Below are 11975 nucleotides of genomic sequence, written 5' to 3'. Positions count from 1 at the left end.
ACAGCAGGCCAAGCAGCTTCAGAGGAGCAGGAAACCTGACGTTTCGGGACTCGTCCCAAAACGTCAGCTTTCCTGCTCCTCTGATGCTGCTTGGCCTGCTGTGTTCATCCAGCTCTACACCTTGTTATCTCAGGTTCTCCAGCATCAGCAGTTCCTACTATCTCTGTATTTATTGTTGACGTTGGGATTTGGGGATGGTGGAGTGCAGGTGGCAGGAGAAGGGAAGAAGTGAGAAGACAGGTGGAGTTGGGCCCTAAAGAGAGAGATGTGAAAGGGGTAAATAAACAAGGAGATTATGGATAGCAGGCCAGGACAGAAGAAAAACTGAATAAGTGATAATAAGAGCTAAAGTAGGAAAAAATGAGTGAGCTGTACTGAATGTGACCAATATAATGCAATAATGAGGCCTGGAAGTACGTGGCATGGCTGTGTTAAAAGCTACTCATGTCATGACAAAACTGAGTATTGGGGATGATTAAAAACCATGGAAGGATGGAATCAGACTCTAATGTCATTGAACTCAATGTTAAGTCTAAGAGTCTGCAGGGCCCCCAAGCAGAAAATGATATGCTCTTCTTCGAGCTTGCGTTGAGCCTTGCTGGAACACTGCAGCAGGCCTGTAACAGAAATATTAGTCAGAGAACAGGTGTGGTATGTGGAAGCAGCTGGAAATTGGAAGCTCGGGGTCATTTTTGTGGGCAGAACAGAGATAAAGTCGGTTCTGCTATAATGCGTGTTTCTTCAAAGCAAACTGGCTTTAACGTGATTGAAGAATTTAGACCACCATTTGTAAAACACGAACTTTCCTGACCTGTATTGGCTATAATGCAATTCCAGTCCCGTTAGTTTAAACGGTGTGGCTATTGTGCAATTTTCTTGTAACATGAGATCGCATGAGAACGGAACTATCGCATTATATTAGAGCCAACCGTATTCCGCAAAGCAATCACTCAGTCTGCATTTCATCTCTCCAGTGTAGAGGTGACCACATTGTGAACAGCAAATACAATGGACTGGAATGAATGAAGTACAGGTAAATTACTTCTTCACCTAGAAGGTGTGTCAAAGAACAAAGAACGTACAGAACAGGAACAGGCTCTTTGGCCCACCAAGACTGCTTCAACACTTAGTACTTTCCTAAACTAAAAGTCTTTTGTCTCCATGCTGTCTGCATCTCTCTATTTTCCCACCTATTCATATATCTGTCAGGTTGCCTCTGAAAATTAAAGTGCCCTAGGACTTGGATGGGGAGGAGGTAAACGGGCAAGTATCACATATTGTGTGATTGCATTGAGGGGGTGTAAGGAGATATTGTGAATGGAGGAGGAGTGGTCCAAGTGTCTGGGAGGGAATGGTCCCTAAAGAATGCTGACAGGGGAGTGGAGGGGAATATGTGTCTGGGTGTGGCACCTCACTGAAGGTGACGGAAATGGCTGCTGATGATTTTTTGGATGCAGAGGCTGGTGGGATGGTAGGTGAGGATTAGAGGAACCCTATCATTGAATTGAGAGGGAAAGGAAGGGAAGGGGTGAGGGCAGAAGTGTGGGAGATGGCTAAGGGCTCACTTGACCACGGTAGTGGGCACTCCTCGGTTGATGAAAAAGGTGGACATTTCTGAGGACCCTTTGTGGAAGGTAGCGTCATCAGAACAAATGCGACAAATATGGAGAAACTGAAAGAATGGGATGGAGTCTTTATAGGAAGCAGGGTGTGAAGATATATTGTCCAAGTAACGGTAGAAGTTGATTGGTTTTTAGTGTATATCAATCGCCTGCCTATTCATGAAAATGTGAAACTTAATGGAGGTGAATACTTGTTTTTCAATGTTTTGTGAAGTTGAAGCTTGTGGAGGGTTAATGCAGGGAGACCAGCTTGAATACCTTTGGTGAAGCAAAGCCTTGAGGTCAATTGGATATAGTTAGCTTTTCAGTGGTGTAAGGGCAGAGGTAAACAAAAGTTAAGGGGAGGAAGTCATACTCAGGTTCAGCATGATACTAACTTTCTAACACTCCCCTGTATAGGCTGCCATTTCAATCAAAGTGGAGATTGATAGACCTGAGGCCAAAGCTGGGAAGGTATTGCTGAAGTGGAGGTCATGTTGAATGTAGGTGAGAAGTCACAGAGAATGGGAAGCGGTTAAGAACAATGTATAACTTTAAGTTTCATTTATAGTTTATAATTTTATGTTATGGAGGTGACAACATGGTTTTGATTTCATTTTCAGACTTGTTTCCTGAGGTTGGTATAGGGATACATTTTTTTAAAAATGACGTTTTATAACCCTTGAAGCAAAGAGATTGAAATTGCTTAATCAATGCATCATAACAAGGTTGCAGGGTGGCAGCACTCTGGGGAGACATGGAGAGATAGAACAATCAAGAGTGAGTCAGAGTTCTGGGCTACCAGAGAGTGAAAATAGGAGTATTGAACTCTGTTATGAAATCCTGAAATATTGCTAAAGGAAAAGTGAATTTAAGGAATGCATGCGTTTGTTACAAAGATAAAGTAACTTGTTTAGTTTGCAGTTTGCTTTAGGGGTCTCAGAGATCCATACCAGCTGAAGAAAAATATCTAGTGAATGTGCAGGAATTTGGAAGAAGGAAACTGGTTGCCGTTGTGCCAGCCCAAGGAAATAGCCTTAGTGTGGAGATAGTGGTGAATCCTCACTTGATCACTCTGTCAGAATATTACTGAGATAAAGAAATACTGTGAGTTTGAATCCTTCTCCAGTGTTTATAATTAATACTTTCCAATCTTTATGTCCAACAAAGTAAAGTTCATTCATTGATCTTATAAGTACCGGGAATGGAGGGTTTGAGTTATAAGAAGAGACTGGATAAGCTGGAACTTTTCTCATTGGGGCGCAGGAGGCTGAGAGGTGACCTCATAGACGTTTATAAAATAATGAGGGGTATAGATAAGATGATTAGCAGGTGTCTTTTCACTAGGGTGGGCAATTTCAGACAAGGGAGCATATTTTTAAGATGAGAGGAGAAAGATTTATAAAGGACATAAGGGGCAATTTTTTTTTTACACAGAGAATGGTTCATGTATGGAATTAACTGCCAGAGGAAGCAGGTACAGTTACAACATTTAAAAGACATTTAGATACCTACATGGAAAGATTTGGAGGCATATGGACCAAATGCAGGCAAGTTTGGTTTGGGAACATGGTCGGCGTGGATTAGTTGGACCAAAGGGTCTATTTCCATGCTATATCTCCCTACGATTAATGGATAAATTGAAGGTGGATATAAAAGCAGGATCTCATAAGGATTAAATGATTTAAGTAATTACCCGGCATTTAGAATTCTAAGGAAAGAAAGCTAGAATTGATATATTACAATTCACAGCTAGAATTAACTAACCACAGAAGCCACGGAAAAGTTACAGCACAGACACTATTCAGCCCATCATGGGCGCAGTAGCTGAATAAACGTGCTCCCCATTCCAATCCCACTCACTAGCTCCTGGTCTGTGGCCCTGAAGGTTACATCGTTTCAGAGACAGATGGAAATTCCTTTTAAGTAGTTGATGGTTTTTAATTCAACCACCCAACTGAGCAGTGAATGCTAAACACCCATCACTCAGGATGAAAATATTTTTCTTCATGTCTGCTCTAATTCTTCTAACAGTCACCTTAAGTATGTTCCCTTTGGTATTTGACCTCTCTGTTACGGGAAACAAGTCTTCTCAGTACACTGTTTCCAAACTCCTCATTATTTTGTATCTCTCGATTAAATCACTCTTCAGCTTCCTTTGTTTTAAGGAAAGCAATGCTGGACTATTCAATCTTTCCTCATCATTGCTATTTTCAAGGCCTGACAACATTCTTGTGAATCTCCTCTGTGTTCTCTCTACAGCAATTATGTTCTTCCTGTAATATGGCGATCAGAGCTGTACACAAAACTCCAGCTGTTACCGAAACAGTATCGGGCATTGTGTCAGCACCATATCTCTGCTGCCCAATGAACAAAGTCAGAAGTCACATGACACCAGGTTGTAGTCCAACAGGTTTATTTGAAATCAGACAAGCTTTTGGAGCTCAGCCCCTTCTTCAGGTGCAGCGAGACAGCAGAGCACATAGACCCAGAGTTTATAGGTAGAGAGATCAAGGGCAGGGAGATCAAAAGATCATACAACTGGCATGAGTAGAGTATCAGATGTTAATTCTCTGCAGGCGATCAAGGGTGTTAGACGGTGAGTCAACCATTAACAGCTGTAGCACAACATGAACCCAAGGGGGAGGCGATGGCGTAGTGGTATTATCGCTGGACTGTTAATCCAGAGACCCAGATAATGTTCTGGTGACCTGAGTTCAAATCCTGCCATGGCAGATGGTAGAATTTGAAATCAATAAAAATCTGGAATTAAGGGTCTAACGATGATTGTGAATCCATTGCCAATTGTCAGGAAATAGCCATCTGGTTCACTAATGCCCCTTTAGGGAGGGAACTGGCCTACATGTGACTCCGGACCCACAGCAATGTGGCTGACTCTTGACTGCCATCTGGGCAATTAGGGATGGGCAATAAATGCTGCCTAGCCAGTGATGCCCTCATCCCGTGAATGAATAAAGAAAATCAAGGTTGAAGTTGCCTTCATGTGAATGGAACTTGGCTATCAGTTTCTGCTCAGCGATTCTGCATTGTTGTGTATCTCGAAGTCTGCTTACCTGAAGATTGGAGGCTGAATGCCCTTGACTGCTGATGTGTTCATGAACTGGAAGGGAACATTCCTGGACATGGCATAGTTTCTCTGCTCCAGGGAAGTACTGGGCATCAAAAGGATATACTACCATTTGCAACTTGTCTGTCTTCTCAGGAGGTTGTTGCGGTTTTTCACTGTGGCACATCATTTGACACACCACTGGCACCAGTTGTATGGTCTTTTGATCTCTGTACCTTTGATCTCTCTGGCTATAAATTCTGGGTCTGTGTGCTCTTCTCTCACTGCACCTGATGAAGGGGTTGCGCTCCCTAAGCTTGTGATTTCAAATAAGCCTGTTGGACTATAACCTGGTGTCATATGACTTCTGACTTTGTTCACCCCGGTCCAACACCAGCACCTCCACATCGTAGCCCAATGAACAAAAGCATCCCATATGCCTTCATTCCTACCAAATCCACCTGTCCTGCCATCTTTAGGGACCTGTGGACATGCAGTCCAAGGTCACTCTCACTTTCTCTAGCCTTCTCAATATCCTCCCATTTATTGTGTATTCCTTTACTTTGTTTGCTCTCCCAAAATGCATGTATTAACACTGAGCCCTTTAGAATACTACTGGAAACTGCTTTCCATTCGCAAATACATCCCTTTTATGAATAATGGTACAACATTGAATCTTCTGATATCTCACCTGCATCAAGGAAAGATTGCAAAATGATCTTCAGAGCATCTGTTATTTCGTCCGTGGCTTTCTTTAACAGCTTAGGATATGATTCATCCAGCACTAATGATTTATTCACCTTTAAGGAGTTCAGTCCCTCTAGAACTTCACTTCTCATTGTGCTTATTTTATCTAATATTTCACACTCCTCCTCTTTAATTAGAATGTCTGCATCATCCCTCTCTTTTATGAAGACAGTGACAAAATACTCATTTAGAACATCGCATTCATCTTTTACATCCACACACAAGTTACTCCGTACATCTCCAGTAAACCTTACAATTTCCTTAGTCTTCCACTTACCCTGAATGTAATAACAAAACTGTTTGATCTTCCTCAATTTTACCAGCCAATATTTTTTCATATCCTCTGTGTGCTTTCCTAAGTTCCCTTTTCACTTCACCTATATATTTGCAGTACACAACGAAACTTCCTGAAGTATTACTTCTTTTGAGATTGTTATAAGATCTGTTTTTCTGCTTTATTATACTCTGAATGCTTCTGGAAAACTAGGAGACTTTTGGTTTAGCAGTACAATTCTTTTCCTTTGTGGGAACATGTGTCTATTATGCCTGCAGATTCTTGCTTTTGAATGCTTCTCACCAACTTGGCATAGACAGCAAGGAGCTGTAACAAGTCTTCTTTTGCCAGATCATCTCTCAGTTTTGTAAATCTACCTGCTCTCAATTTAGAATAATTGCTCCCATCCTAATAATGTCAGTTTCCATAATGATGCTACATCTACATGTTTTATGATCACTGTCTCCAAAATAGTTGTCCGCTGCTGCTTCATCTACCTGGCCAGCTTCAATTCCTAAGATTAAATCTAGAATTGTACACTCTTTCAGTAGGCTTGTTATGTAATTGCTTAAAAAGAAATTTCTCTTGAATGCAGTTCAAGAATTTTGTGGCCTCTATGCCTTTCACACTATTTGTATCCGAGTTGCTATTTAGATATTGAAGTCCCCAACTATGAATGTTTTTGTGCCTAAAAATCTGCCTACATGTTTACTCCTCCAACTGTCCCATTGTTCAGGGTCAATATTACATACATAGTATTGTGGGTTGTTATATTTCAATATGGCCTCAACTGATGTTTTATTTATTATATCACCCCTCCTCACATCTGTGATTGACTCTAACCATTAATACTACACTTCCACTTTTCTCTACCCTGCCTGAACACTTTATATCCCGGGATGGATACTCATGCTACTAATTTTCTGGGTCGTACATTTTTTTAGCCTCTGTTTCCTCTGTCTTTCAGAGTCACTTGTTAAGTTCCTGCCTCCCAATCCCTGCTTTGAAAGTGACATCTGTTTCCCAATCCACTGCCAATCTAGTTTAAACTCTCCTCAATAGAACCAGCAAATCTCCCTGTAAAGTTATTTATCCCTGTACTGTTCAGGTACGAACTGTCTGGCTTGAATAGATCCCACCTTCCACAGAACTGAAATCAGATGTCAACCCTCCTACACTAGCTTCTCAGGCATGTGTTCAATTGTTCATTTCTCCCATTTTTCCTATTCACCACTAGTTGGGAGTAATCCTGAGACTCCTACTTTAGAGATCCTGTTTTTTAATCTTCTACCTGACTCCCTGAAATCTACTTTCAGGACTTTATCCCCATTCCTACCTAGGTGACTGGTGCCAGTGTGGACCATGATCTCTGCCTAATCAACAGCCCTAGAGGAAGTTCTTGTAACTGCTGTGCAACATGCTTTACCCTGGCACCAGGAAGGCAACATACCACCAAGGAGCCATTGTTGACAGTCTCAGAAATGGGTATCTGATCCCTAACTGTGGAACCCACTATCCCTATTGCTTTTCCATTTTTCTTCATTCCCACGTATACAGATGAACTATCTGTGGAGCCATCGACTTTGCTTTGGTTGAATTCTCTAAGGAACAATCACCCTCACCAGCATCCAAAATGTTGTATCGGTTAGCAACACAATAGACTCAGGGATGTCTGCACTGCCTACCTAGCTCTCTTAGTCTGCCTGGCAGTCACCCATTCATTTGTTGTTTGTCATGTGGTGTGATTACTTCTCTAATCATGCTATCCACATAGCCTTTGCTTTACAAAGCACAACAGCGGCTTGAGTTACCGTTCAATTTTTGGAGCCTAGAGCTCAAGCTTGTGTAATTAGTAACACTTCTGTTTGTCTGGGACATAGGTTATGACCACTGACTTCACACCTACCACAGGATGTAAGCTGCACTTGCCTGAGCTGACCTGCCATCTTGTAACCTTGAAAAATATATATTCTAATTCGAATAGTAGAATAATTACTCACCAATTAACTTCTTCCATTGTAACAAATTAAGAGCCAAATATAGGAGGCAACTCTTAATGTAAACGATGCTCTTGCACACCTTTTAGTCTCTCAGACTGTCCCCCCTTTGCACTGTTTTCAGGTCCTTGGACTGCTCCCCTTTCTGGAATTGGGAAAAAAAAGAAAGAGAAAAGCTTGAATTTCAGAGATAGAAGAATGAAAAAGGAAGAGAAATGGAAAAAAAGAAAATATACATGAGAAAGAAAGGAGAGAGAAAAAAACTTGAACTGGCAAGAAACAAGAAAGGATTATTTTCTTTAGAAGAATGTAAAAGGAAGAGAAATGGAAAGAAAGAAAATATACATGAGAAAGAAAGGAGAGAGAAAAAAGCTTGAACTGGCAAGGAACGAGAAAGGATTATTTTCTTCAGAAGAATGAAAAAGGACATGTAAATGAGAAATTTTGAGCTCCAGAGGCAGTGAGAAATTGAACATGATCTGACAAGGAAATGTATAGTCAAGGATGAAAGAAGATATAATTGTTGAAGGTAAATATGTTTACACTGAGAAATTTTATTTAAATGAAAAAAACATTTGTTTTGTGCTCATATCAGCAAATTATGGAGTTGAAAGCTATTCAACCTCATCTAAAATGATGTGCGGACCTCAGTGTTGTGGAGTGTCCTGACAAGTATAACTATGAATGAGCACATCAGTCTGGTAGAAGAACAGTGTGCAGACAATGAAGTGGTTAAAAGGCCCATACTCTAGCTTAAGAATTTGTCCCTGCAGTTTATTGATTAAAATTTAGGACTGCAAGAAAGACACCAAATCAGTGATTTATGGAATTTGAAAGACAGAAAGAAATTCTGTGAGATCAATGGTTTCAATTACAAGAGAAAAATTTAAGAACATGAAGGGTAATCATGACTGTGGAAGAATTTTGAAATAGCATTCCTGTCGACAGTAAGACTCAATTACATGAGCATTAGTATCAAAGATTCAAGAAGCAGTAATTCTGGTGGATATCTATGATATCTCAAACAGATTCTGTATGTGGGGGAAAGGGCACATGGGAGTCCTCACTGAAATTGGAAGAATAGAAAATCGAGGGATGGAAAAGGTGCTAGTTTTAGGGAACAAAAAGAAAAAATGGCAAAATGATAAAGGAGAAAGGCCAAAACTTTAAAATGTTATAAAATAAAGCAATCATCTATTGTAATATGACTGGACATACCAAAGCTAATTGCTCGGCAGTTTTTACTATTTCTGCATTAAATTAAATTAGATTAAGTTAAAGGGAGACCTTTTGCAGTAATAAGAATGTGTATTAAGATTGTAGAAGTGCGACAAGTGATGCCTGTCCTTCAGAATCTGCTAGGAAGGAGGTGATGGTTTAGATTAGTCGAGAGAATTCTTCTTTGAATGGTGCTCAAGAGAGTCAGACCACTAGAGGTTTTGAATATTTTATCTCAAAGAGACAAATGTTCCCTTACTCCTCCAACAATTTTTTAAAAATTATGCATTGCTTTAAAAACTTGATTTATAGAGGAGTGGTACTCCCCTACTCTTCTATTTAAGGAGGCAAACTAGTCAAAGTATTGAGAGACACTGGAACAATTCAACCCCTGATGCTGACTGATGCTACAATTTGTTTTCAGCAGGGGCTAATGAAGAAAAGAAAATCATTGGAAGTATACATGGAGGTTATAAACTGTGCCCACGCAGTTGAATTTGTCTAAAGAGCGCCTTTGTTAAGTGGACAAGTAGTTGAAGTTGTGAACCAAACCGCAACAGAGAGAATTTAATTTTACCCTTAAGTAACCTGACTGGTTCAAAAATATTAGCATCACTAAAGTTGTTGGAACAACCAGTAGAAGTGAAAGAAACTGTGATGCTACAGAAGTGACATCAGGAATTGTTTTCTGGCTGTATTTCAAGAACATAGAATTAGACAGGAAGAGGAAGAATCAATGCAAAAGGGAAATTATGAAGAAATTTATCCATGTAACACTATTGTCAATAAAAAAGAGATAAGGAGGAAGGTAAAGAGAATGAGGCAGGTTTTTCCAGTGTTAATATCAGGTGCAATCATAGTAATAAGGAATCTGGATTTTGATTCGTGCAACTTCATTAGTGTAAATAGGTTTAAAGTTAGATTGGAGTACTTAATAATCAGGTAGTGAGAGAATTGATGCATTTCGGAGAAGGAGGCTAGTTTTTGAAATGAAAATAGCAATTTATAATTGTACAGGAAGATATGAAGTGTTTTAAAATCAATAAATGTGTGTTGAAGCATAAACAAATATGATGAGCAATATATACACAGTCTCATCATAATGGCAAAAATGGCTATTTAAATAAACAGCTTTCTCAATTTTTATCCCCATTGTCTTCATGTCAGTGTACATAGAACAGACCACATTAGAGCAAATCATTTTCAGTGGATTTATTTTGGTAACCAGGATGCCTGTTTGGTGAGCTGAATAACTCCTGTGCGTATGATCCCAAGGCATCTTCATTGGGGGAGGGGATTGGTGTCAGGTCCCTTTGGGAACGATAAATGTAGACAGAAGTGTGCTTAAAAGGTGGATTAACCAGTCGGAACTATCAGAGAATTGTTAAACTGATAAAGCTGTCAAATAATATAGAATATAAATGTTTTATTTTTTCAGACATTAGTTGAAGGAATTTCATTACATTGAAGTTATTTATTGTAAATCATTGAGACTTTTCTAAAATTAAAAACAGTGACATGATCAATAGATATATTATTTTATACCGGCATGGATCCTGAGGTTTGCCCGTAGTGGAAGGTAAGTGAGTTGACATAAGGGGGAGGGCATAGGGTGGTTCTGTGATGTGTGAGTCGGCATATGGGGTCTAAGCTGGCAAGGGGGCAGCAAAGGATGATGGGATGAGTGGGGAGCATGAGTTGCAATGCAGATTATAACCAGTTATGCAAGTATGTACAGGGGTATATGTTGACACAGAGGTTTCGGGGACAAAGGGAGTGAGTACAGGCTATGAGATGACATATTCTGTCTAGCATGAATTGGGAAGCGGATCATGTGTGAGAGGAACAGGGACTGGAGGTCTTGTTTTGGTTTGTTTTTCAACTAATCTTCCAAATAGTGCCAGTGTACAGAAGCCAGCTTTGCACACAATCATATCCTAAATGGGCAGCCTCCACTCTCGCAAAGGAATGCTGTCAACCCGAACCCAAAATCTGATTTTCCATGCCAGTTTTTTCTCCTGTTGGGTCTGTGGGCCTAGCATATGTTTGATGTAGATCAGTGGGGTGAATGAAAGGCCAAAGGTTAAGTATCAGGCATCTTATTTAAAATGGCCGACATGTTGGCTTCCAGAGTCTGCCTAAACTTGATCAAGGTATACACGAACTGACTTTGTTGAGCTTCTGGCAGAAGAATGGAGCCCATATCAAGGGATATCGGATTTTAGTGGGAACTGAACTTGGAGGCTTTATTCTTTTCAAAATTTAATTGAAGAAAAGTTTTGCTTATCGAATACTACATTATTGAACCAGCAGCCTGACAATTTTGAGGAAGAGAAAGAGTGAGAGAGGCAGTGTGATATAAAACAACCTATCATTACTGTATGAGTACAGATAAATGTTATGCTTTCAAATGTGTTTCCATACGACAGTTTACAGATGAGATATATGGGGTGCACCAAGGATAGATCCCTGAGAGATACTAAAGATAACCGTGTGTGAGACGAGAAGTCATTCTAGGTGCTTCTAGCTACACCTGGATAGATAAGAATAAAATGAATGTTGTCTTACACAGGTAGACGAAAGTGGTCAGGTTTTAGAGAATGATGGTCAACTCTGTCAAAGGCTGCAGACTTTGTTTTATTCATTCATGGGATGTGGATGTCGCTGGCTAGCCCAGTATTTATTACCTATCCCTTAACTGGTTGTGAAGGATGAGGAGGGAAAGTTTACCATGGTCACGGTCCCACAGGGTGTCATGCAAGTTTTCAATTAGAGCAGATTCTGTGGCAAGGATGGAAATCTGATTAGATTGATTCAAACATGGAGCTCTAGAAAAGCTGGGCATGAACTTAATACAGGACAAAGGCTTTGGTGAGATGGTTGAGTTAAAAAGCACTGAGCATACTTCTATATGATATTAAATCCCACTCCACTCTCACAGCCTCTCCCAAATAGTATCATGGCTTCAAAGTCTATAACAAAAACCATGATCAAAAGAAGCATTGGAGATCCCCAGCTACCTTATATAACTAGCAAAGCTCAATGTAATGTTCAATGAGATGATGAACACT

This window comes from Rhincodon typus, chromosome 5 (genome assembly GCF_021869965.1).
Source record: "Rhincodon typus isolate 14 chromosome 5, sRhiTyp1.1, whole genome shotgun sequence".
NCBI lineage: Eukaryota > Metazoa > Chordata > Chondrichthyes > Orectolobiformes > Rhincodontidae > Rhincodon > Rhincodon typus.
This window is presented reverse-complemented; position numbering follows the sequence as displayed.